The sequence below is a fragment of the Neovison vison genome, chromosome 1 (assembly GCF_020171115.1).
Source record: "Neovison vison isolate M4711 chromosome 1, ASM_NN_V1, whole genome shotgun sequence".
Classification (NCBI taxonomy): Eukaryota; Metazoa; Chordata; class Mammalia; order Carnivora; family Mustelidae; genus Neogale; species Neogale vison.
Window position 1 is genome coordinate 239,082,529 of NC_058091.1, and position 25,680 is coordinate 239,108,208.

Below are 25,680 nucleotides of genomic sequence, written 5' to 3' on the forward strand. Positions count from 1 at the left end.
AATGAACGTTGGTCCTTGTAGACTGACCGTGGTTCTCCAGAAGTATGCATAGTGTAGACTGAACAACTCCCACAGTTTATTTTTTTTTTTAAAGATTTTATTTATTTATTTGAGAGAGAGAGAGTGTGAGAGAGAGCATGAGTGAGGAGAAGGTCAGAGAGCGAAGCAGACTCCCCATGGAGCTGGGAGCCTGATGTGGGACTCGATCCCGGGACTCCAGGATCACGCCCTGAGCCGAAGGCAGTCGTCCAACCAACTGCGCCACCCAGGCGTCCCAACTCCCACAGTTTAAAGTGCCCCACAGTGTGGGTGCCTGGCTGGTCAGTAGAGCACGTGACTCTCGATCTCAGGGTTGTGGGTTTGAGCCCCACACTGGGCACAGAGATCACTTAAGTAAATAAATAAAATAAAAATAAAGTGCCCCAAGAATATGCTGTGGTAACACTTGTTTAGAATCTTCTGTGACCGACTAGAGTGAAGAGATTATTTCTACCAAAAATGTAATTTTTTAAAAAGATTTTATTTATTTGAGAGAGAGAGCATGAGAGGGGCAAGGGGCAGAGGGAGAAGCCGACTTCCTGCTGAGCAGAGGGCCCTATATGGGACTTGATCCTGGGACTCCAGGATCATGACCTGAGCCCAAGGCAGTTGCTTAACCAACTGAGCCACCCAGGTGCCCCAAAATGTAATATTTTAAAAAAAGAATCCATTCTGGGGCGACTGGATAGCTCAGTCAGTTAAGAGGCTGCCTTTAGGGAGCCTGAGTGCCTCAGTTGGTTAAGCAACTGCCTTCGGCTCAGGTCATGATCCTGGAGTCCTGGAAACGAGGCCAGCATCGGGCTCCCCGCTTGGTGGGAAGTCTGCTTCTCCCTCTACTCACCTGCCTCTCATGCCCTCTGTCTCTCTCATTCTCTCTCAAATATATAAAATCTCAAAAAAAAAAAAAACAAAAAAAAACAACAACAGATTCCTTCAGCTCAGATCATAATCCCAGGGTCCTGGGATCAAGCCCTGATTGGGCCCCTTGCTTGGTGGGGAGGGTGCGTCTCCCTCTCTCTGTTGCTCCCCCTGCTTGTGCTCACTTTTTTTTCTCTGTCAAATTAAAAAAAATTTTTTTTAAATAAAAAAATAAAAATTTTAAAAATTTAAAAATCCATTCACAATAGCATTAAAACTAACAGACCTCAGGGGCATCTGTATGGCAGTCGGTTAAGTGTCTGACTCTTGATTTTGGCTCGGGTCATGATCTCAGGGTTGTGAGACCAAGACCCACCTCGGGCTCCCTGCTCAGCACAGTCTGCTTCTCCCTTTGGCCTTCCACCTCCCTACCACTCATGTTCTCTCTCTCAAATGAATTAAAAAAAATTTTTTTTAAATAATGAAAGCAAAAAAAAGGGGATGTGCAAAAGCTGTGTGATGAAAACTGTATGATTTTACTTAAGGAAATAAAGATGACCAAAATAGAGACCATGTTTCTGACAGGAAGACAGTACTATAAATATTAGAATTCTTTCCCCAGTTATTTTGTAAATTACATACTGTTCCAGTTAAAGCCAAACATGGTACTTTTTTATACAGAAGGACATATTTGTCCTAAAATCCAGATTAAAGATTAAAAGCCCGAGAACAGACAAGCAAGTTCTGAAGAGGAAAAGGGTATGTACAAACATGTATGGAGGTAGGGATGTGTGTATGTGCTGGGGGTAGGGAAGATACTTATCACACCAGAATTCTGATTCTAGCCTGTTCCTATAGGGTAACTTAGTATATGACAAATCCCATTTCAGATTAATCAAGAAAGAATGACCTAACGTTGTTGGAAATTTTAAAAAATAATAAACTGGAACTCTAACCTATACCATTATTAAAACTAAAAACTTAGGTCAACTGAAAACTATGTGAAAAAAATTTTTTAAGAAAATACAGACTTATCTTTAGGATACTGGAATAGAAAAGGATTTTTCAAAGACTAAAAACACACAAAACATAAGGGAAAGACTGATAAACATGATATTTAAAAACTTTCCTACTGGGGTGCCTGGGTGGCACAGTCAGGCATCTGACTCTTGGTTTCAGCTTAGATCATGATCTCAGGGTCGTGGGTTGAGCCCCATGTTGGGCTCCCTTAGTGTGTCATCTGCTCGGTTTTCTCTCCCTCTCCTTCTGCTTCCCCACCCCCCACACGTATACTCTCAATCTGAAAAAATTTTCATATTAGAAAATACACTATAAAAAAGATTAAGAGAGAGATAGAAGATACTTATTTGCAAGCCTATCAAAGTGAAAAAAACCACAAAGTTTTTAAAAGCAGATCGCCAAGAGGCGTCTGGGTGGCTCAGTGGGTTAAAGCCTCTGCCTTCGGCTCAGGTCATGATCTCGGGGTCCTGGGATCGAGCCCCACATTGGGCTCTCTGCTCAGTGAGGAGCCTCCTTCCTCCTCTCTCTGCCTGCCTCTCTGCCTGCTTGTGATCTCTGTCAAATAAATAAAATCTTTAAAAGTAAAATAAAATAAAAGCAGATTGCCAAAAATTTATATTTTTATGTTAAGGTCACTAGTAATCAGGGAAGGTAAATTAAAATGTAAAATGCTGAATAAAATACCTAGGAATAAACCTAACCAAGGAGGTTAAAGACCGGTATTCTAAAAGCTAGAAAACAATGATAAAAGAAATTGAAGGGGCCTCTGGGTGGCTCAATGGGTTAAGCCTCTGCCTTTGGCTCAGGTCATGATCCCAGGGTCCTGGGATCAAGCCCCACATCGGGCTTTCTGCTCAGCGAGGAGCCTATTTCCCCCTCTTTCTCTGCCTGCCTCTTTGCCTACTTGTGATCTCTGTCAAATAAATAAATAAAATCTTTTTAAAAAAATAAAAGAAATTGGAGACAACACAAATAGATTCCATAGGGACCCACGTTGGTCCACACCCAGTGTGGAGTCTGCTTAAGACTCTCTCTCCAACCCCTCCCCCCGCCTGCATGCTTTCTTGCTAAATAAATAAAATCTTAAAAAAAGATATTCCATGCTTATGGATAAGAAAAATTAATATTGTTAAAATGTCCAAATAAATGTCCATACTATGTAGAAGCACCTGGCTGGCTCTGTAGGTGGAATGTGTGACTCTTGATCTCAGGTTGTTGGTTCAAACCCCATGTTGGGTGTAGAGATTACTAAAAATAAAATCCTGCCCCTAAGCGTCCTGAGGTGACTTCTGAAAATGGTTCGCTATTCGCTTGACCCAGAAAACCCTACAAAATCATGCAAATTGAGAGGTTCAAGTCTTCTGTGTTCACTTTAACAACACATGTGAAACTGCCCAGGCCATCAAGGGTATGCATTTCCAAAAAGCCACCAAGTATCTGAAAGCTATCACGTTGCAGAAGCAGCGTGTGCCAGTCTGTCACTATAGTGGTGGAGCTGGTAGGTGTCCCCAGTCCAAACAGTGGGGCTGGATACAGGGTTGATGGCCCAAGAAGAGTGCTGAGTTTTAATGCACTGCTTAAAAATGCAGAGTCATGTTGAACTTAAGGTTTTAGATGTCCATTCTCTGGTCATGGAGCACATCCAGGTGAATAAAGCCCCCAAGATGCAGTGGAGAACTTACAGGGCTCATGGTTGGCTTAACCCACACATGAGCTCTCCCTGCCACCAAGATGATCCTTCTGAAAAAGAGGTGACTGTTCCTAAACCAGAAGAGGAGGTTGCACAGAAGAAAAAGATATCCCTGAAGAAACTACAACTTATGTCCTGGGAGTAAATTCTGCACAGAATAAATGCAAATAAAAACAAAGAGAATGTTGGTTGTCTTTTATTATTAAACATATTTCGAGTATCCTCAAAAGTGAAATAAAATAGAATCTTTTTTTAAAATGCCATACTATCCAAAGGAATCTACAGATCCAATCCTGTCCCTATCAAATTACCAACAACATTTTTCACAGAACTAGAACTAGAATAAAGCTAAAATTTGTATGGGACCAGAGAAGAACTTGAACAGCCAAAGCATTCTTAAGCAAGAACAACAAAGCTGGACATACAATCCTAGATTTCAAGACCTACAACACAAAGCTGCAGCAATGTAACAGTACGGTACTAGCATAAAAAGAGACAAGAAGATGAATGGAACAGAAGAAAGAGCTCAGATAGAAAACCCACTCATATATGGTCAATTTATAACAAAGGAAACAAGAATATAATGAAGAAAAGACAGTCTTCAATAAACGATGCCAAGAAAACTGGACAGCTGCATGCAGAAGAATGAAACCAACCACTTCCTTACACCATATACAAAAATAAAATGAATTAAAGACCCAAATATGAGACCTGAAACCATAAAACTCCTCTAAGAAAACACAGGCAGTAATCTGACATCAGCCTTGACAACACTTTACTAGCTTTGTCTCCTGAGGCTAGAGAAACAAACGCAAAATTGAATAGGACCACACTAAAATAAAATGCTTTTGCACAGCAAAGAAAACCATCAACAAGGTGCAAAGCAACTGACTGAATGGGAGAAGATACTAGCAAATGACATATCCCCAAAGGGGTTAACACCAAAAATACACAAAGAACCCATATAACTTACCCAAAGCAAAAAATAATTCGATCAAAAATGGGCAGATGACCTAAATACAAGTTTTTCTTCTTTATTTATTTATTTATTTAATTTTTTTGGAGAGAGAGACAGCATGAGGGAGCATGCATGTCAGAGTGGGGTGAAGGGGCAGTAGGAGGGAGGAAGAAAGCAAAAACCACTGGGTATGGAGCCTGACACGGGGGGCTCAATTTCATGACCCCAAGATCATGACTGGAAATCAAGAGCTGGACGCTTATGGGGCGTCTGGGTGGCTCCATCAGTTAAGCTCAGGTCATGATCCCAGGGTACTGGCATTGAGCCCACATTGGGCTCCCTGCTTCTCCCTCTGCCCTTTTCCCTGCTTGTGTTCTCCCTAGCGCGTGCTCTCTCTCATGAATAAATAAAATCTTAAAAAAAAAAAAGAGTTGGACACTTAACCAACTGAGTCACCCACATACCCTCTGAATAGACATTTTCCCAAAGATGTTCAGATGGGGGCACCTGGGTGGCTCAGTCAGTTAAGCCTCTGCCTTCTACTCAGGTCATGATCTCAGGGCCCTGGATTGAGCCCACATCAGGCTCCTTGCTCAGCCAGGAGCCTGCTTCTCCCTCTCCCTCTGTTGCTCCCCTGCTTGTGCTTTCTCTCACCCACTTGCTTTCTCTCTCGAAATCTTAAAAAAAAAAAAAAAGATGTACAGATGACCAGTGAACACATAAAATGATCCTCAACATCACTATCAGGGAAATACTAAGGAAAACCACAATATCACCTTATACCTGTCGGAATGGCTACTATCCCAAAAGACAAGAAATAGTAAGTGTTGGCGAGGACGTGGAGAAAGTGGAATCCTTGTGCACTGCTGGTGGGAATGTAAACTGGTGCAGCCACTCTGGAAACAGAAGTCCTCAAAAAAATTAACAGAGTTTTCACACAGTCCAGTAATTCTACCACTGGGTATTTACCCAAAGAAACAAAAACACAACTTTAGTGTTTATTGCAGCCTTATAATAGCCAAGATATGAGAGCAACCCAAGGGTCCCTCCACAGATGAACGGATAAAGATGTGGCACATGTTAAGAACAGCCCCCAGACACACACACACACACACACACACACACACACACACAGTGGAGCATTACTCAGCCCTAAAAAAGAATGACTGAGGGGTCTGGTCATTTGGGAGAAATGGATGATGCTGAGTGAAATTAAAAAACAGTCTGAAATAGACAACAACTGGTGGCCAGACAGCAAGTGGGTGGGAGGATGGCTGAAAGAAAGGCATGAAGCGGTACAAACTTCCAGTTGTAAGTTAGTGGCAGAGATGAGAAGTACAGCACGGGGTATACAGTCCATAATGATGCAATAATGCTGTATGGTGACAGACAGTGAACATACTCTTTGTGGTGAGCAATGCCTTGTGTACAGAATTGCTGAGTCAGTGCGTTAAAAGGATAGTGAGGGGCGCCTGGGTGGCTCAGTGGGTTAAAGCCTCTGCCTTCAGCTCAGGTCACAATCTCAGGGTCCTGGGATCGAGCCCTGCATTGGGCTCTCTGCTCAAGCAGGGAGCCTGCTCCCTCCTCTCTCTCTCTCTGCCTGCCTCTCTGCCTACTTGTGATCTCTCTGTCAAATAAATAAAGAAAATCTTTTAAAAGGATGGTGAGATACCACTTCACACCTATCATAGGTGCTAAAATGTAAACATCTGTAGATGCAATCTTTTTCAAACAAAGAAAAAAATGGAATGGTCCAGCACTAATTGTTTATTGCAGTAACAGAAGGCAGCAGGACCAGAGGGAGCACTTGGGGCCCGGCCGCTCAGTCCAAGGTGTCCAGGAGGCAGCAGCAGCAGAGGGCGGCCCAGCATGCGGCCAGGGCTGCCTGACACCCGGTGTCCATCTTCCTTTCCCGTTCCATCACGTACACTGAGGGGGCGGGGTGGGGCGGGGTGGGGGAGAAAGAGACCTGATCAGAGGGGACTCTGTGAGCAGCAGCATCCTATGTAGGTGGCATGCAGCACTGGCCACGGAGACCCCGGAGAGTGGGCTCCATGAGAGGGGGAACCACGCCTGGCCGCTTTGAGGCTCCATCTCCACTCCGATGTCCGGCATACATCAGGAACTCATGAAATGTTTCTTAGATGTGCGAATGCAGAGGACATCTGCTCAGCAGCTGTCAGACCACAGTTTCCTGCCACCTCCCCTTCCCCAAGCTACAGCGAAACCCACCCCAGCACCTCATCTGGTGCTTGTCCAAAGCGATCCGGCTCTAGTGAGCCCTGCCGTGGAGCCTGGTGGCACAGGCGCCGGCTCAAAGCTTTCCACGTTCTCTCATTGAATCCTCACAACAGCTCCATGTTGCCCTCATCATTCATAACCCAGAAACACTATCATAAGTGTGAACTGGCAGAACCCGTTTGAAAGAGAGCGGGGTGGGGTGCATACAATTTTTGACCCACAAAATCCACAGCTAGGATTTTTCCTACAGAAGCAATGGTCTCAGCGTTCAGATATGTGTGAATGCTCTGGTAACAAAATGACCCCGAACCACCACCTCAGTGTCCAATGGAGAGATGAGCTAAACCAATGCATACTGGAAGACAGAAAGGAAATAGCCATTAAAAAGAACTAGATGATTCCTCCATGTTGCTAACAAATTAACCAAGGTACATGCGCACACTCTTGTTTGATCTGTACAAAGAAGAGAATACACACACATGCACAAACAAGTGTTGGAAAGAATACAAGAAACAAGGTCAAGGTATGACAAGGGGTGGAGGATTTTACTTTGCATTTTACATTTTCCTCAATCCAGGCTTAACTGATTCCAAAGCCACACACTTCTGGACTGTCACTGCCGGCTCCTGTCACCCCCGGCAGGAGGGAGGGCCCGTCCAGTTTCAGCACACCTCGCACCCCTTCTAGCCTCTGCCACAACTGCTAGCTCCTGGGTCTTTGGGGGCAGCTGTCACTGACTGACCTGGGCTCCCTGGTGGCCCGGCCTCAGCCCTGGACTGCTGTCCCTGTGTCACTGTTACTTGGACATGGCCACCCCACCCAACCCCCAGTTATTCCTGCTCCTCTCACAGCCTGACCTGGCCCCTATGTCCCCAAGTCCCACCTATGAGATATGGCTTCAAGGTAATTCTGACTCCTCTCAGGCCTTGCTGACTCTCAGGTCTGGGCAAACCTGGTGAGCTGCAGATTCCAATCACAGCTCCCCACTCTCCCTCAGTGGCTTGGACACCGGAGAATACTCCCAAAGGGGTATAATTCTAAGGCGGAGCCCCACGCCTGGTCCCCACCTGCCCCTCTAGCAACATCAGCAGGCGGCTTTTCAGAAATCAGCACACCAACCCCAGCCTCTTCTGTTGTTCCCCTTCAAGTCTGGGTTTAGGTTTGGGCAGGTGTCAAAAGCCCAACTGAGTCCAGGCCTAGAGAAAGAGGGCACCAGGCAAGAGGGAACAGTCAGTCCCTGCCCGTGCACAGACGGACGACTCCAGTCTTCCGAGGGCCATCTTCAGGTCCACTCCCGTGGCTCTGCTCTTTGCTTAACCCTGAAGGCGACCATCATGCTCTTTCTCCTCCGGCATCCGCAGCAGAACCCCTCTATTCACCACGCCCCCGCCTGCCCATCACCTCAGCAGTGTCGTCAGGAATTTCAGTGCCTACTCAGCGAACACTAAAATAGTGCCCACCGCACCCCTTGGCCCTCTCGACACCGGCAACAAGGCCCGTCCTCTCCATCTTGCAAATATCCCCGCCACACTTCTGCTCTCTCTCTCCTTTGGGGCCCCTCCAACACCAGCCTGGATTGCAGCAACATGGGCTGGATGCCACCTCAGCCAAGGCACCTGCCCAACACTCCTGGACTCCGCCCTCACCATCCCTGTCTTCATCTCTGGACTGAGATCTGTTCAGCCCTGTGCTTACACAAGCAAAAAACCCACTGTGGTCCCATGTTACAGAGGAGGCAACTGCTCAAGAGAAGTCTACACGGTCTGTCCAAGATCAGCTAGAAGGTAGTACTCACATGTGTTTCCTGACTTCTCATGTAGCACACGCCCACTGCTCTACACTTAAATGCCCATCACGTCACTCCTTTGCTCAAAACACCCAGGCCCTAGATGGCTGGGGGGCTCAGTCAGTTAAGCGTTTGAATCTTAATTTCTGCTCAGGTCGTGATTTCAGGGTTGCAAGATCAAGCTCTGCACTGGGTTCCATGCTGGGCATGGAGCCTGCTTTAGAGTCTCTCTCTCTCTTCCTCTACCTCTGCCCCTCCTCTGCCTCGAAAACAGAGCGGACAGGTTCCTCCTCCTGACACACTTTCCCCAAGGCTCCGGGACTGCTCAGTCAGCCTGCACAGATCCCAGGGGTCTGCATCTACCCGTGTGCAGCAGCCCTGCTACCCACCCTGGCTGAAGGTGTCCAGTACCTTCAGTGCTTCTGCAAGACCCAGATCACACCTGTCTTCCCCCACAGGGAAGGCTGCTCATCAGACTCATCCTGCGTTGACTCAGCCAGCCTCCTACATCACAGTCCCTTTCCAGAGACCTTGGGGTGCTGTGTGGGAGGTGGGCCCGTCCTTCCTCTCTGTGAGGCAGGGAACCCCATTCCAGGCACATGCTAGTGTTAGTAACTGATAATCCAAAGAAAAGTGTTCATTCTCTGGGCTGCGTTTCCTCTGGGTTTCAGACACCAGGCATATATGTGGGGACTACAGAACTCTGGTCTCTGGAAAGCTGGGTAAGGATGGGTTTGCTATGAGGAGGTGGGCACCCACTGAAGGCTGTGTTTGTAGGGCCAAGGAGCAGATGCCCGGAACCCAACACCCGCCCCCCACCTCCCTCACCCCTGCTGAGGACAAGTGTACCTCTGCCCCACTGTGCAGGAGGTCCAGGGGGCACTAGCTGTGTGCTCAGCTCCGCCCCAGCTCCCCAGCCTCCTCCTCACAGCTGGCCCCAGCTGTTCTAGCATCTCTTCCCAGGAAACAGGTTCAGCAGGAAGACAGAGAGTGAGTGTGTGAGAGCCTCTGCGTGTGTGTGTGGGTGGTGGGTAGTAGGGTTATAACCAGATTCTGGAGATGGGAAGTTCAGAGAGAAGCCCAGAAGGAACCCTCCCTACCTGATACTATTACTCCAATCCAGGTCACAATTCCCAAAGACACCCTGTTCCAGTTTAGTGGGAGGCACCACAATTAGGATTTAAGAACAGAGATTTTTAATAAAACATTATCAAATTGGATTTAAATATAGGCTCATCTACGTACTGGCCATATAACCTTGGGCAGGTGACAGCCTCTCTAGTCTCAGTTTCCACTGCTATAATACAGGAGCAACACTGGTAGTCTACACCCCACAGGTTGCTGGGAAAATCTGGAGATCAGGCATATAAAATGCTTATTAGCACAACGCCAGTGAACTATGAGGCTTTCAATCAATGTTCCGTGATGTTATCACTATTATTCAAATGACCATGGCCCGGCAGACAGACCCCTCCCCAGAATGAGCAGGCCTCTGGCAGATAGCTCCACATAAGAAGAGAGGAGGGGGCTCTCACTGACTCTGGGCAGAAGCCTTAGAAAGAAGAGGCTGGGAGGCAGAATCACAGGCTTACCTGGGAGCAAAGGGTCCTAAGATAAGCTGGCTCTTCGCCATCAGGTCCAAGAGAGGGGCATGGCCCAAATCCACTCCAAGGGCAGGCGGTGAATGAACAGAACCATGCCCCATTTCTAGCAGGCCCCTGCTGGAGGGGGATCTGCCAGCAGCTCAAGGCCCTGCCCTCACCCCAGCCCACACATATACATAGTCCCCATCACTCCTCCTCTGGCCTCAACCAACCACATGGCAGCAGAGCCCAGAGTCAGGGTCACATCTTTGGGATCACATCCCAAGATCACATCTTTGGGAAGGAGGCCTCTGAGAAACTCAGGAGGGCCCAGGACAGAGCAGCTTCCAGGGGCAGGGAGCTGTAGGCGGAGTCTGGGACGGAAGGATGACGTGGCTAGCATGGGGAGAAATGGGAAAGCAGCATGGGGGCTATAATCCAAGGGCCAGAGACACCTGTATCCTGACTGGCAGGCACAGGCCTAGTGACAGCCCATCCCACTGAATGAAAGGCCCGGGCACCCAGGGCTCTGTGGCCACCCATTGCAGCAGGAAACCCCACTGTGTGTTTTTAGGCACCTGCCAGCTGTCAGCCCTCCCGGACAAACAGCCTGCCTCTGGGATCTGTGTGTGCATTCCATGAACCACCTCTTTCTTCTCTCCCTGCCTCAGGAATGGCTCGCCTGCCCCAGGGCAGAAGAGTGTCCCCTCTCCTTCTCATGTCAGCTCCAGGAATAGCTGCCTGATTCATCGGCCTGGCCCCTCCCAGCGTTTAGGCCAAAGACCAAGCTTGAGGTTGGGTTACCGTGTGAATGGCTTTTCCTCCATACCCCACCCCTCTCTTTCCGACGCTCAGAAGAATCTGATCTGCTTTCTGGCAAACCTGGCCCTTCATCCTCCAGCATCTAAAACAAACCCAAATAAGGCGACCATCAGGGGACAAAATAGCCACCATCCTTGGAAATACTGTTGCCTTTTCTCAACTCAGCTAACCTAGACTCATGTACGCTCCCTCCTTCCTTCTTGGTTTGGGCCCCAGGGTGGCTTGCCCCGATGACTCAGCCCTCCCCCTGCCTCTTGGAACCTCAGTGTCCTCACCTGCAAAAAAACCAGGATTCATAGTGTTATCTCTAATGAGACCCCAAAGAGATGAAAATGCATTAGCAATAAGTTTCGGCTTGATCCTCTCCCCTCCTGGGAGTATGTACCAGAATAGCAGGAGAAGCTAACAGTCAGCCCTGAGAAGAGCAGGAAACAAAAGGAGCAGACCATGCCTCACCAAGGTGCATGGTACCCACTACCTGGGGTTCTGAGGGGCGTTCCTGACCCAGCCCAGCAAAGATCTCTCTCACTACCACTACAGTCATCCGGAAACAGCCTCGGAAATATCAAGCAGTGCTTAAGAAGACAGCAGAGACAGACCCCAGGCGAGTGTTTGGATGAAAAGGGAAGGTTCCCCAACAGTCCGTGTTGAGTGCCCAGAACAGCTTGGGGAAAGAACAGGAGACTTTCCCACAGTATGTCAACCATCTTTCCATTTTCCCTTTTGTCAGTGAAACAGAACAAGAACACAGGAATTTCTCAGAAATGGCTGCTTTATCGTCGGGGTTTCTGAATGCCTTACCTAGACTGAGTCTTCTTCAAGTGCAAGTTCCTCAAGGGCCGGGAACGGGCCTTCCCAACACAGTGTCCCCCGCAGGGCCTGCCGCACAGGAAGGCCACGCAGGGCAAGGGATGGGAATGAGGAGCATGCAGTTTCCCTTAACACGCAGCACCGAGAACCTTCCAGCCAAGGACAGGAGGCTCATGCGGGCAGAGGCAGGGTCCTGGCCTCATTTTACAAGAGCTGGCTGCACAGCCCACACTCTCATCGGGTCATGGGCTCAGAGCCCGCCTGGGCACTGGTTAATTCATAGTGTCCTTGACCATGCAGAAGAGCCGTAAGTTGGCTCATCTGTGAATCTGGGGAATTTCTAATAAGAAATTAATTAAGAGAATAACCATACAGGCATCCAGAAAAGAATTTCACACCCAGCCATCTCTACTCCCTAACTGAACAGGTCTGGCAAATGCAGAGGCACACTAGCCTAAGGAAGTCTCCTCTAGAAGGAGAGAGACCCATGACAGGACAGCTGAATCCATCAAAGCCCATCACCCTCCAGGTGTGTGCACCTCACCCGCTGCCACGGCCCCCAGGACAAGTTCTAAACTGGTGTAGGGGAAGACCAGTCCTCATGGCAACACCAAATGCCAAGGTATTTCAGAAAAATATTGCACTTTTGGAGGAAAAAACTTACATATAAATCTAATAATGCTAAATGCTGTATAAGAACTGGATGAAATTAGACACCTGGGTGGCTCAGTCCATTAAGCATCTATCTTCGGCTCAGGTCATGATCCCAGGGTCCTAGGATCGAGTCCCACACCAGGCTCCTTGCTTATCAGAGAGTCTGCTTTTCCCTCTGCCTGTTGCTCCTCTGCTTGTGCTTTCTCTCTCTGACAAAGAAATAAAATATTAAAAGAAGAAGAAGAAGAACAAAAACAACTGGATGAAATGGAAACAAATGATGAGAACCAGCAAACGTTGGGGAGAATACTATGCCTCACGAAGCTGCCATGGGGGAAGACAGGAGGTCTCAACAGCCTCAGTTGTCATCAGTGGGTTCAGGGTTTTAGGTCCCAAGATGGAGCCAGATCTAGGAACAAGGTCAAAAGACCAACACAACTTGGATCAGCGGTAGGGGGAAGACTCAGAAAGAGTTGGCACGCCAGGAGCAAGACAGCTAGAATAAGGTGCACTGCCTAGCCCCGGCACCCACCAGCAAGTGACAAGGTGCCTCCACGATCACAAAGTAGTAGCCGACTAAGTGTAGATGATGAGGTAATACGCAAGGCTGGAATCGTAATACACTGCAAAAGCCTATCAAATATCAAATGAAGCATGATGTGTAACCAGTGGTGCTTAAGTTGGAGTCTAAAATTAGATGGTGAGTAAAGCTCACTTTTGGACTGCAAGCCTCACCCTCAGGGCAATTTATCAGAAACTGACCTTCAAAGACATCTGGCTCCTTGCGCTTTATAAGAACTGAAATCCGGAACACGAACAGGTATCTGTGCATCTATGCTTTTAGCAGCATATTCACAACAGCCAAAGAGTAGAAGCACCCCAGTGTCCCTCGCTGGAGGAATGGATCAACAACACCTGGGGGGCTCAGTCAGCTAAGCATCCGACTCTTGGTTTGAGCTCAGGCCACGATCTCATGGGTTGTGGAAGGGAGCCCTGTGTCCCTGCGGCAGGCTCCTCGCTCAGCAGAGAGTCTGCTTGACATATTCTCTCCCTCTGCCCTTCCTCCCTTCCCCAAGGAGGGGATGGCAGGGAAGGTGGTTCATGCCTGATCTGTTATTTCATCCCCTGCTGAGCAGAAGGAAAGATGCTTGGAACCAGGGAATCGCAGAAACAAAGCAAGGGGAGAGAGCGAGCGAGAGATCAGAGACCACAAACTCCCATTGCCCCTGGCTCTTGAATATAAAACAATGTCATCATGATTTGGGGAGCTAAACAGAAATCAGAAAAATTATGATTTTCCTGGTTTTCAGGCACTGGGTTACAGAAAAAAATGGAGAGGTAGGATACTCTGAAGGGAGCTGGCTCTTTGGAACGTGCCCAAAAGGGCAGAGATCGTCAAGGAGGCGGCTGTTGGGTCCCACCAGTTAAAGCCAAGGCACAGACAGGCACAGGCTGTCCTGTTATCGGCCAGGCCGCTCTGACTCACACTGAGAGGTGGCCTCAGGAGTCTCATTCAAATAGGACTGGCTGCATTTTGTAACAAGGTAAACACTGCCATATCGTTTTTACTGAACACAAAGTATGTTTTTATCTTAGGTATACAGACCATAACTGGCTTCTACATGTACGAGATTTCTATGTTACTCATTAACAGTCCTAGCCGATCTATTTATACAAAGCACCCTCGGCTGTTTCCTCTTCCACAGTGAGGCTTAATTGTGCAAAAGTAAAAGAGCTGTTTTCACCTGACTGAACCTCAGGTTAGAGCCCTGGTAAGGGCAAGGTGAGGTCTGAGGTCAGGGATGGAACAGATGACCATCCTCAATGAATGTGCGGAGGTAATTCAAGGCAGACCTCTCTGGTAAGGACAGTCCACTCTTCCTAGTTCCCTGCCCACCAGCTCAGAGCAACCATGGCCATGCTTATATATCTGGAAAGAAGTGTAGCTTAGTCATCTGAGACCATCCCCTCTGCTCTGTAACCCTGCCACATGCCATCACTAACCCTCATTGAGGGTAAGGGGTCCTCACCCACTGATATGTGACAGTTAGTGAATGTGAGGCCAGAGATGTCCCCAGTGGAGAAAGGGAGATGGAGGGGGTGGCCTGGTCTGTAGGGCTGTGACTACGACTCTGATGGCCTGGAGACAGGGCTGGAGTCTAGGAAACCAGCTTCCTTCTGTGGTCAACGGGTGAGTTCTCGCTAGCTTGCTGCTGAAGCCCAATCAAAAAAAGTCCTAACATGACCAACCACCTTTGCACTGCCAGAAAATTTCCATTTCCATTTCCAGAAAAGGAGGCTAATCCTTCCAATGAAAACCCTGAAGTGGGAAACTAAGTGGACTTATTAGCCTTGGAAATAGAGTGGCCACATGGGGAGCCACCAACATGTGGGGAATGACAGAAGGCTTCTGCTCCCCATCCCGTGTGTTTATTCACTGCACCACCAAGTGTGGGGAATGGGAGCATCTCAGCTCCCTCGGAAAGTCCAGCACTCTCAACCCTCTTGCAGCTCCGCCACCATCATCAACAGGAGCCCCTTCCCCAGATCAAAGCAGAAGCAGCACCAAGAGACTTCTCCTGGGCCTAGTAGCTGGCCAAGGGACCCAGGAGAGAGGAGGAGAGGGGGCTCTAGACTTGGATATCCTGGGGTCCACACTGGGTGCCACTGAGAGGGTGTGGCCACTTCTCCCAGGCTCAGGCTCCTCACCTACAAAATAGGGATCCTAACAGCAGCCATGCCGTCACCAGGTTCTTCAGGGACTTAATGAGTTAATCCACACAGGCCGCAGCCTGGTATACAGCAAGTACTCAGTATATGTGAGCTGCTGTTAATCCTCCCAAGACAAGAGATCAGAAGGTCAGAAGGCAGAACTCCCTAACTGTTGAGCCCCGGAAGCAACACAGGCCTAATATAAAGCTGGTAGGGAGGTTCCGAGGGCAGTTTTCTTGGTAGGAGAGTCTGTCTGAAGAATAAACAAGGGACTCAGAAATGGGCTAGGAGAGGCATCTACTTCTCCTTGGCACGCCCCACGTGAGCTGCAGGTAGAGAGTTAGCTGGATGTTCTCTGAAGCAACAATAGAGCATTACTAAGAAAAAATATGAAGGCCCTATCAGTTTTAAGCTCTTAAGGAAGGGAGTCACTCCTCCTCCTGTCAGCTCAAACCCTTCACAAGCCCTTGCTTAGCCTCAACTTTCCTGCAGTGGCTGATAACAGTCCTTGGTATGGGAACCAGGCACTTTACCCCAAAGGGGATAAGGCTGACCAGGAGGAGACCTGGGGAGTCAAGGGAGTAGAGGGAGCCCAGGGTCCAGAGGCTGGCTAACCCAGGGAGAGTGGACCCCACAGAAGACAGCTTCCCCAGACAGGCCTCTTTGGAACCTTTCCTTTCCTTGGGAATCTATAGGCACAGGGCATCTTGCCCACAGCCCTCATCAGTCCGTGGTTACCCGTGGCTACCCGGGGAAACTGGACGAGTTTTGTTGGAGGGTTAGGCTTCATAAAACTACCCGTGATACACACCCCACCCAAAGGCAAAAATCCATTTTCCCCATTAAGAACTCAAATACAATCTCATACTGTCTCTAAAATCCATCAGGCTACAAGAATCACAGGCTACCAAAGGGAGTCATTTCAAGGGTAAATGGAAAAGCTCAGAGGGAACCAAAACACTGCAAAAAAAAAGGTCTAATGGCAATTCTTCCCTAAGGAAAGTGAAATCTTTCCCAGGCTACTCCCAATTTATGGCCTTTAATCAGGTGTGTCCCTGTGAAAAGGGTCAGATGCTTGGGACCCCAAGGAGAAAGCTCTCTGTGCCACACACACATATCCGGGGACATCCCTAGAAGGACAGTGGGTGCTCCAGCACAGGCGGGCAGGGCGGGGGTCTGGTGGGCAGAGGGCTCTGTTTCCTTCTTCAGCTCCAGAAAGCCTTTACATTCCAAGGGCATCTCTAGAAAGGGTGTCGCCTTTCCAATCAGGATCTCAGCCTGGACATACAAGTCACCTTTGAGCAAATGATGAAAAAGCCACTGAGTCCAGCAGTGAGAAGACTCGGGGAGCAGTACCAGCCTCTCAAAACCAGAAGAGCTGCAGCCTGACAGCAAGCAGTCGCGAGCTTCCTGCCGCAAGCTGGGAAGGCTTTCCGTAGGAGTCGACAGGAAATTTACTGCTTCCTGGAGGAGGGGAGCCAGGCAAGTCTGGCACAGAAGACCTGGGCAGGCCACACATACTGCCAGGGTCCACTCACTGGTCTGCCTCTGCGGGTCCCTTGGCCCCCAGCAAACTGCTGGCTCAGCTCACAGGGCACGAGTAGGGCCCTCCACTCCTGTGCTCCACAAGGCCCAGCTCCTCCGAACACAGGTGCACCACATCGCGGGGTGAAGCCTGCTGCATCGGGCACTGTCCATCTAAGGAAGAGGCAACTCCCTTAACCTCTCTGGGGCTCCGTTTCCTCACCTCAACACTGCAGACAATAAAATAACCCACCGCTTGGGACTGTTAGGAAGATTATATGATGACCTCCTTGAGAACAGTGCTGTAAACAGGCAAAAGGCTGTAGCTACTATTGTTGCTGCTAGTCTATGAACTAAATAAAAGGCAAAAAGGAAAAGCAACCTATAGTCTAGAGTTTTACACTGTACTGAGGTCTCTCAAAACAATAAAACTTTGTGTGGGGGTGGGGTAGAATCAGACACTCCTGCATGAAGTCCGCAGGAGTGTATCTAAAACGGAGCCCTCAGAGGCCTGGGTGGCTCAGGCAGTTGAGTGTCTGACTCTTGATTTTGGTTCCTGGTGGTGATCTCAGGGTCCATGGATCAAGCCCCACAATGGGCTCCCTGATCAGTGGGGAGCCTGCTTCTTCCTCTGCTTGTGCTCTCTGACAAATAAATACATAAAATCTTAAACACACACACACACACACACACACACAAAACAGCTACCCAATAATACTTTTATGCAGCGTTAAGGTAGCTGCTAATATGTTCCCTGAACAGAGACTAATACACTAGCTGAATTTCAGCAAGGCCTGCCTCATAAAAAAAACTGAACACAGGGCAAAAGATTCATACCAAACAGTTAACTACTATCTCTGGGGAGCAAAATTGCAGGTATTATCTATTTTCTATAAGGAAGAGCTATCTCTGTAATTTAAGAAGTTATTTTAAAACCAAGGCCACGTTTCTCTGTGAGAAAACCGGGGTGTGGCTGAGAAGCAGCAGCCTGGGGTGTGGCGAGGTGCCCTAAGTCATGGTGTGGGAAGAGCCATTCTCCTGGCCCCCAGTCGTGCTGGATGGGGTCACCGGCCCGGTGTAGCAGCTGTTGGGATAAGCCCTCAACCACAGATGTGGACACCGAGCCTCATCTTCACGGTGAGCATGTTTAAATCACCCCATGTCATGTCCTGCCTTTTAGGACAACCCTGGGGAACCACACTATAAGCAGAATATAGATTCATCCCCCCTGTGGCTAACCACACTGACCACTGGGAAGCAGGCACCAGGTATCCGCAGGCCCTGTGCCACCTCAGCGGAGGGGGCGGGGGCTGGGCAGTGGTATGGTCAGAGCCGTGGAGCCGGCCCCTTCAGTGCAGCAAATGCCTCATTCCTACCTGGAAGGGTATGTTCTAGGGAAAGTCCCTTGTCACTCTAGGTGACCCCACTCTCACTGGAGGTCCCAACACCACGGTCTTGGCTCCAGTCCTAGACACTGACCTACACAGTCCCACCTGAACCTTCTAATACCCCTACATGCCTTTTACCCTAAGCAGTTTTCCCTCTTAGGCCCACCAAACCAATTTCCTTATTGTTTATGTTAATATGACTTTAAAAAGCTTCTGTGAGAGGTGATGTGAATGTACAGGTCATGTTTCAAGCCCAGGTAAAAGGAGTCCTGGGGTGGAAAACCCAGGCCACACCGGGGCGGAAGGGGGTAAGAAAAACGAAGCCAACTAGTCTGGGAGCTAGTGAGACTCCCAACACCTTCCGTTCCCCTGGGCCAGCCAGGTCTGGCCAAGCCACCCACTCCCAGTCAGCAGACACTGAGCGCACCCCACCAGCAGGCTCAGTCAACTGAATCTGTAAAGAGCAGCTGCCTTTTTATACTCCATTACCCCTGAGTGCCAGGCAGGCCAAGGCTGCTGAAAAGGCAAAACACAATGTTCTGCATAAAGTATTTGACCAAACCAGAATGTATCTCGATATCCAAGAAAATGGAAAAATTCGAGGTCATCTTTGGGAGTCTATGGTCCCCCAGCCTGTGAGCAGAATGTTTTCACACGGGGCACCTGGGTGCCTCAGTTGTTAAGTGTCTGCCTTCAGCTCAGGTCATGATCCCAGGGTCCTGGGATCGAGCCCCGAGTCGGGCTCCTCCCTGCTCGGCAGGAAACCTGCTTCTCCCTCTCCCACTACCCCTGCTTCTGTTCCCTCTCTCGCAGTGTCTGTCAAATAAATAAATAAAATCATAAAAAAAAATTTTCACACGATGCCCAGGTCCATGATACCAACAGCAGTTGCTAGAGGGACGTCATTAAAGCAGCAGGCACTGCTGAGTAGATCTGTCAAGTTAAAGACTAAAGTCATAAGTGTGTGGAATGAGAGTCAAAGCTGGTACCAAGACCCCAGTATATTCACTCAAGGCCAATCAGACAGACCTGGGTTCAGTTTATGGCTCAGTGAGTTACTTTCTGACCTTAGGCACGTTACTTCCTTTCTCCGAATCTCATCTGAGAAACCACCCAGACTGCTGTATGGATTAAATTAGATAGTGTAGACGAAGCATCTGAAGAACAAGATCTAATTAGAAATGGTAACATTTACTTAGTACCTGACACGAGGAAAAAAGGAAGATGAAGGTAGAAAGAAGGTTTTTTTTACACCTTTGTGGGAGGCCAGATGATACAGGGAAGCATGTCCAGCCCCGGGCCAGACGCCTGGGAGCCCAGGGGCAAGACATCATAACTTCTCTAAGTCCCTGGTTCCACATCTGTAAAATCTAGGAAAGTACCACTTAGCCTGAAGGACGACCGCAAGGACTGAAGGCTTGTCCAGAAAGCCCAGCCCTGCGTCAGGCAGCTCATGCGGTGTCCAGTAAATGGGAGGCACTGAGGGGCTTCCGGGTTGGATCTGTTTTGAATCCCAGCTCTGCCCATTCCTAGCTGGGTGACCACAAATAAAAGTTAGCCTTTTCTGTGCTTCAGAGGCTTTATCTATATGATGGGGATAATAAAAGACCTACCTCAGAGGGCTGTTCCTAAATAAGTGAATGACTAAATGAGTTAATATATTAAAGTGCCTGACACACAGTAACCACTTAAGTATTAGCTCTATTATTTAGCTAGTTTTTATTATTTAGTAGTAACAGTTAATATTAAATATTTTATTTTACTTTTTAAGATTCTATTTATTCATTTATTTGAGAGAGAGAGAGAGAGACAGACAGCCGGAGAGGGAACACACAAGCAGGAGGAGTAGGACAGGGAAGAAGCAGGCTTCCTGCTGATCTGGGAGCCAGATGCAGGGCTTCATCCCAGGACCCTGGGATCATGACCTGAGCCAAAGGCAGATGCTTAATGACTGAGCCATCCAGGCATCCCAGTATTAAATATTTTAAAACTTGGACCACTGGACTCAAAACTCTTCTTGTTCTTTCTCTTTTTAAAAATTCTATTCTTAAGTAATCTCTACACCCAAAGTAGGCCTCGAACCCACAATCCTGTTCCCTGTCTGAGCCAGCCAGGTGGACTTCTGCTGGTTCTCTTATAGGGATGGATATCAAATACCCAGGTTCTCCAGCCCCAGACTGAAAAGAGGCTCAGAAACAAAGGCTGTCCACTCACAGGTCAAGAGCGAGTTCTACGTAGTTCCAAGTTTCCAGAGCCTTCTTCTTGGGCAGGCCACCAGAAAAAGTCATGTATTTTTCAGCTGCTGATGAAGCAGATTAGGAAGTCCTTTTCCACCACTGCACTCAAAAGCAACAGGCAACTTAATTTTTCATTATGCAGAATCCATCTCAGTGGCTCTCAAAGGCAGGTGATTTGTGCCCTGAGGAAATCTGGTAATGTCTGGAACCATTCTGGTTGCCATACTGAGCAGATACTACTGGCCTTTAGTGGATAAAGCTGAGGGAGACTAAGCATCCCACAAGGCATGGGTCGCCCCACCACCCCTCACAATAAAATTATTTATCCGGGGGTGGTGCTGGCTGGCTCGGTGGGTGGAGCATGTGACACCTGATCTCAAGGTTCTGAGATTACTTAAAAAACAAAATCTTTAAAGGGCACCTGGGTGGCTCAGTCAGTTAAGCGTCCAACTCTTGATTTGTCAAGGTTCACAATCTCAGGGTTGTGAGATTAAGCCTTGCATTGGGCTCTACACTGCGTGTGGAGCCTGCTTAAGATTCTCTCTCTGCCTCTGTGCCTACCCACCCTCTATCTCTTTCCCACTCTCCAAAAAAAAAAAAAAATCTTTTTAAAAAATTACCCAAGAAAACCGTCCCCTACAGGCAAGCTGCTTCTTGACAAAATAAGGGAGACAGGACACAATACACCACCACGACTCTACACTATGATGGCAGCCGGGTACAAATGACACGTGCACGTTAGCAAGAACTGCCTAGCAAATAAAAACGCAGAAGTGATTTCAGATGACAGTGTATGTGGACGATGCGCAGTATTAAAAAAAAAAAAATTTCTGCATGAGTTGTTACTGTGTTTAGGGGCCAGAGAAAAAGTGAGGGCCAGCACTAGGTGGAGGCAAGAATGACTCAAAGCTCCATCTCTCAGGTCTGACCATTTGCACCACTGACGGCCAGCCAGGAGTGACAGAGCTCCAAGCCCCTGTGACACAGGGAATACTCTGCTCTGAACCCAGGCAGATGAAGACAGTGAGGGAGGGAAAAGTAGTGCAATTGGTCTTTTCTGCAAATCCAAGCCCAGAGTGGAAGAGCTTTAAAAAAAGCTTATTCCAGAATCTCACCTGTCCTATCTCCTGCTTCTCTCTAAACTCTTCTTCATCTCTAATTAGCAGCTACAGTGCTGGGTCTAGGGACCATACTGCCTCCACCTCCTACCCCTTCCTTATTCATCTTTCTCCTCGTCCCTCTCTAGAATCCTCCATCCTTCTATCCACTGGATCTGTCCCCTCCACAGAGCAAAGAGTATACAAGACTAAACCCACTTGCCGTGTCAGAAACCACAAGCTTCTCAATTCTGACAGGCCTGGCTGAAGTCTTCAAGATGCTAGCCCAGTCCCATGTTGAAACCTAGGGGCATTGCACAGAATTCCACGTAAACGCCATCTGAGTATCAGAAGATTCAAATGAATGACCACAGATATGGGCTAAGAGGAAGGACAAAGGTTAAAAAGACTGAACAAAGAGAAACTGAGGCTAAGACAATAAAGGAGTACTCTGTAGACCCCTGAAGATGCAGGAGACCAGGGTGAAGCAGGAGGCCAAGAAGGAGGAAGAAACAAAGAGGCATCAAGTATGCCAAGGGTGGACCTCAGCCAGGTTCGAAGGCAGCAAGGGAGCAGAGGCCACGGCCACCGGCCACCTGTCCCGGAGGGAGCCCAGTGAAGCAGAGAGAGGCTCTCAAGTCGGAGTCAGGATTAGAGTTCCTGCTCCAGCACTTATTAGCTCGGACCTGGGCAAACTCTCTCCATTAACAGGACCCACTTCACAGAGCTGCCATGCCAACGAAATGGTAGAGGAGATGCCGTGTTTAGCATCAGACCTGGCACCCAGAAACTCAGCCAGCAGCACCTCCTAGGGCCTCTCCCAGGATTCGGTGTAGAGGAGGAATGAGAACCTGAGGTGAAGCCTGAAGCAGAATGACTCACAAGACACCTGTGCAGGGAAGCTCGAACATTCGACAAATAGTAGGAACTGAGCAGTGAACCTAACATACATAGGCTCCTGACATCAAGGAGCTTCTATCCTGGAAGGAGGAGAAAGGCAGCCAGAAAAGAATATTCACAAAAGAATATGACGTGGGAAGGGAGATGAGAAGGGCAGGGACAGAGAAGGCCCAGCTGGGGTGCCACATTTAGGCAGAGGGCGAGGGGAAGCGGCTGGAAGGCCTCTCTAACTAGGTGACTGCTAAATATGAACCAAAGAGGCCACAAGGTGTGTAGATTTCTGAGAAAAAACAAAGGCCTTGGAGGGCAGCCCGAAAAGGGGGTCGGAGCATGCAGAATGGCGTGGGCTCTGAGTGGGCCTTGCTAGCCCATGGAAGGACTCTGGCTTTTATTGTCAGTGACCTGGGAAGCTCTCATGGGGTCTGGGCAGAAAACAGACAGCAGGGGCAGGAGCAAGAGGAGGGAGACCAGGTCTGTGGCCTTGACTGCAGAGGACTTAGGAGCTGTCCCAGTTGCCTCAGGCTTGTGGGCAGACGGGGCAGGACACTCAGCAACTGGCTTCCCCACCTGGCCCCTGAGGACTTCCTGTCTTCATGGGCCCTATCCACCCACAAGCAAAAATATAGAAATTTATGTGGGCTGAAGGAGAGTACCAACTTCCTCATGTGCCATTAACTGTATAAGGACAATTACTTTATTCTTCATCACAGCCCCATAATCCCTATTTTACAGAGAAGGGAATGGAAGCCCAGGGAAGCAGAGAAACTCCACCCAGATTCCTAAGCAGTGTGGCTTTCTGTGGCACCATGCAGCGTCCTTGCTGGGACACTGTCATCTGATACCTGGCAAGAAAGGTTCTGAGCTGGACTTTATCTCTGCTGGAAAGGCTTCCCAGGGCAATGAAAGGGCCCCATAGGAGCTTCTGATGAAAAAAAGCATAAAAGGCTCAAACAAGCCACGCTGTAATTCCACACCCCAAGCCAAACAGCCAGAGATGCCAGACCGTTAAATTCCTTCCTCTTCCATCCTCATGACGACTGATGACAGCAGTGGCAGACACCAAGAAGAGCATCCAGAAAGAGAAATAATGCCATTCTATCACCACCCTGCCCCCAGCTGCTGACCTTGGATTAAAGGAGAGGCAACGCGGAGTGTCCGGTTGGTTGGCCAATGATCCAGCAGGGCACTCCGGGAACAGGCACTCCCCTCTGCATCTTCAAGTTACAAAGAACCATAATAAGGTCATTTTTCGTTCCTGATTGACAGGCCTAGAAACCCGGTTCAAAGGCCAATTGGGCTTTTGAACTCCATGGGGACTTCCCAAGGACTCTGCGGAAATAGAATGTATTCATTTTTTAAAACAGATTCTATTTACCTGAGAAGGAGAGAGTGAAAGAGAGCATGAGTGAAGGGGAGGGGCAGAGGGAGAAGCAGACTCTGTGCAGAGCAGAGAGCCGAATGCAGGATTCGATCCCAGGACCTTGGGATCATGACCTGAGCCCGAGGCAAAAGCCTAACTGACTAAGCCACCTAGGTCTCCAAATTTTTTTATTTTAAATCGATACCTTGCCAGATGTGACAGTCCTAACCCAGAAGAACATGTACATAGCCCTGACATCTGGACTTCCAAGGTGAACAGCACAGGAAGGGGCTCCAAGGCCAAGGGACCTGGACAACTCACACAAATTCACAACCACCTTTCAAAATGGTGGTATTTCCACACATCCACCACACATTTCCTGAGCACATACGATGTGGCAGCACGGCTCTGGGTGAGGCAGAGATGCAGGAGACAAAGACAGCCACTGTGAGGTTTCCAAGGGGAGGCAGGCATGCAAAGATCAGGGCGGTTAGGTAACCTGCCCAGGTCCTGGTGTTAATAAGGGATTTGAATCCAGATTAATCATATTCCACTTTGCCTCTGCTACTAGGAAGCGGATATCCTGCTCTGAGCTACCAAGTGTTGTGTTTGTTTTGTGGTGGATGGGGGGATGGAGGCAGAGGGGAGATGGGAATGGGCTGCGAAGAAGGTACTGCCCTGAGGCGGTGTTTGAGAGGGGCTGTGGAACCTGTTGGACCACAGCACTAGGACAAAATAAAGAAAAACATTTAGCTTGGAATCGGGACTTACATCCAAGGTCAAACTCACTGACCCAGGGCCAGTCACTAAACCTCTCTGGGCTTCAGTTTGAGTTTCTCTAAAAAGAGGGGGTGAGCCTTGCAAGGGATGGCAAATGCCTTCATCTCATCCCGCAACTCAAGCCTATTCACAGAGGCTGCCCAGGGCACTGGGGGTAAGGAGGATTCTGAGGCCACATCTGAGCTAAACAGAAAGGGCCAGCAAGGGAGGTCTGCCAGGAGCCTAAAAGAGCGATTAATCTGGGTGATCCTCTGAGGACTTCCGCTGCTGCTGCTGTGAGGTAGCTGAGGGGCTGTCATTTTATTTTGGTGACCGAATATTTAAAACACTCTTTCACTACTTTCTAACCAACTCACAGAACCTTTCTTCAATAAGCAGATTTCCTATAAGACTGGAGATACTGCTGTGTTTAATTTTCCCCTTTAAACCATTCTGTAACTGTGGCATAGTCAGGAGAACCTAGAAGCAGCTGTGGCAGTTGAGACTGCCTCACCGGACAGGAGTCCACCCATCACCAGGGGGACCAAAGATGCCCCCCCCCCCAACATGCCATGCTGCAGTGTGGCTCTGCTTCTACCCAACCAAGCGGGGAAGTCTCCCCTCCCCTTGAATCCTGGCTACACAGCCCCATGGCTTCGTGGACCAATTGGGTGTGAAGTGCTATTCTGAGCCTTCCGGGCCGGGTGAGGAAAAGGCCTATAGCAGATCATTACAGGGTAGTGATTGAGGTTCAGGGCAATCTGGGTGAGAGGTACACAGAATCATCTGTACTATTTCTGCAAGGCTGTTCTAAGTCTGCAATGGCTTCAAAATTAGAAGTTAAAGGAATTTTGTTTCTTTTTCCTTTCTTCCTTTTAAAGGAAGGCCTGGGGGGAAAAAAAAAAGCACCTGGCAGCTTCCACCTTTGCCCATGGACACTGAAGGATGAAGGAGCCCCGCTACCTGGGGCTGCTGCACGGGGAGAATGCCCAGCTCAGCCCCACTGAGAGGTGATGTGGAGGAGAAGGGGGAAAGACAGATATCAGATGTGGGGTTCTGTGGGTCTTTTGGATCTGAAAGAACAATTATTCATTATAATGAACCGGAAGTACAAGATTTTGCTGAAACAGAAACAGCTGACAGAATATGGTTGAACTTAAACTTTCAAGGGAAATAAGAGGAGGAAACAAAGTAAGAGTGGAGTTGGAACACAGGTAATGACAGTAGCAGCTATTGATGAGC

At 48.7% G+C, this 25,680-nt stretch overlaps 1 protein-coding gene and 1 pseudogene across 1 annotated transcript in view; one reads left to right on the forward strand and one right to left on the reverse strand.

Moving 5' to 3' along the window:
* Positions 1-25,680, reverse strand: part of CYSTM1 (cysteine rich transmembrane module containing 1) — a 60,050-nt gene that overhangs the window by 12,519 nt on the left and 21,851 nt on the right. The window lies entirely within an intron of this gene.
* On the forward strand, positions 3,167-3,756 carry LOC122890834 (annotated as a pseudogene).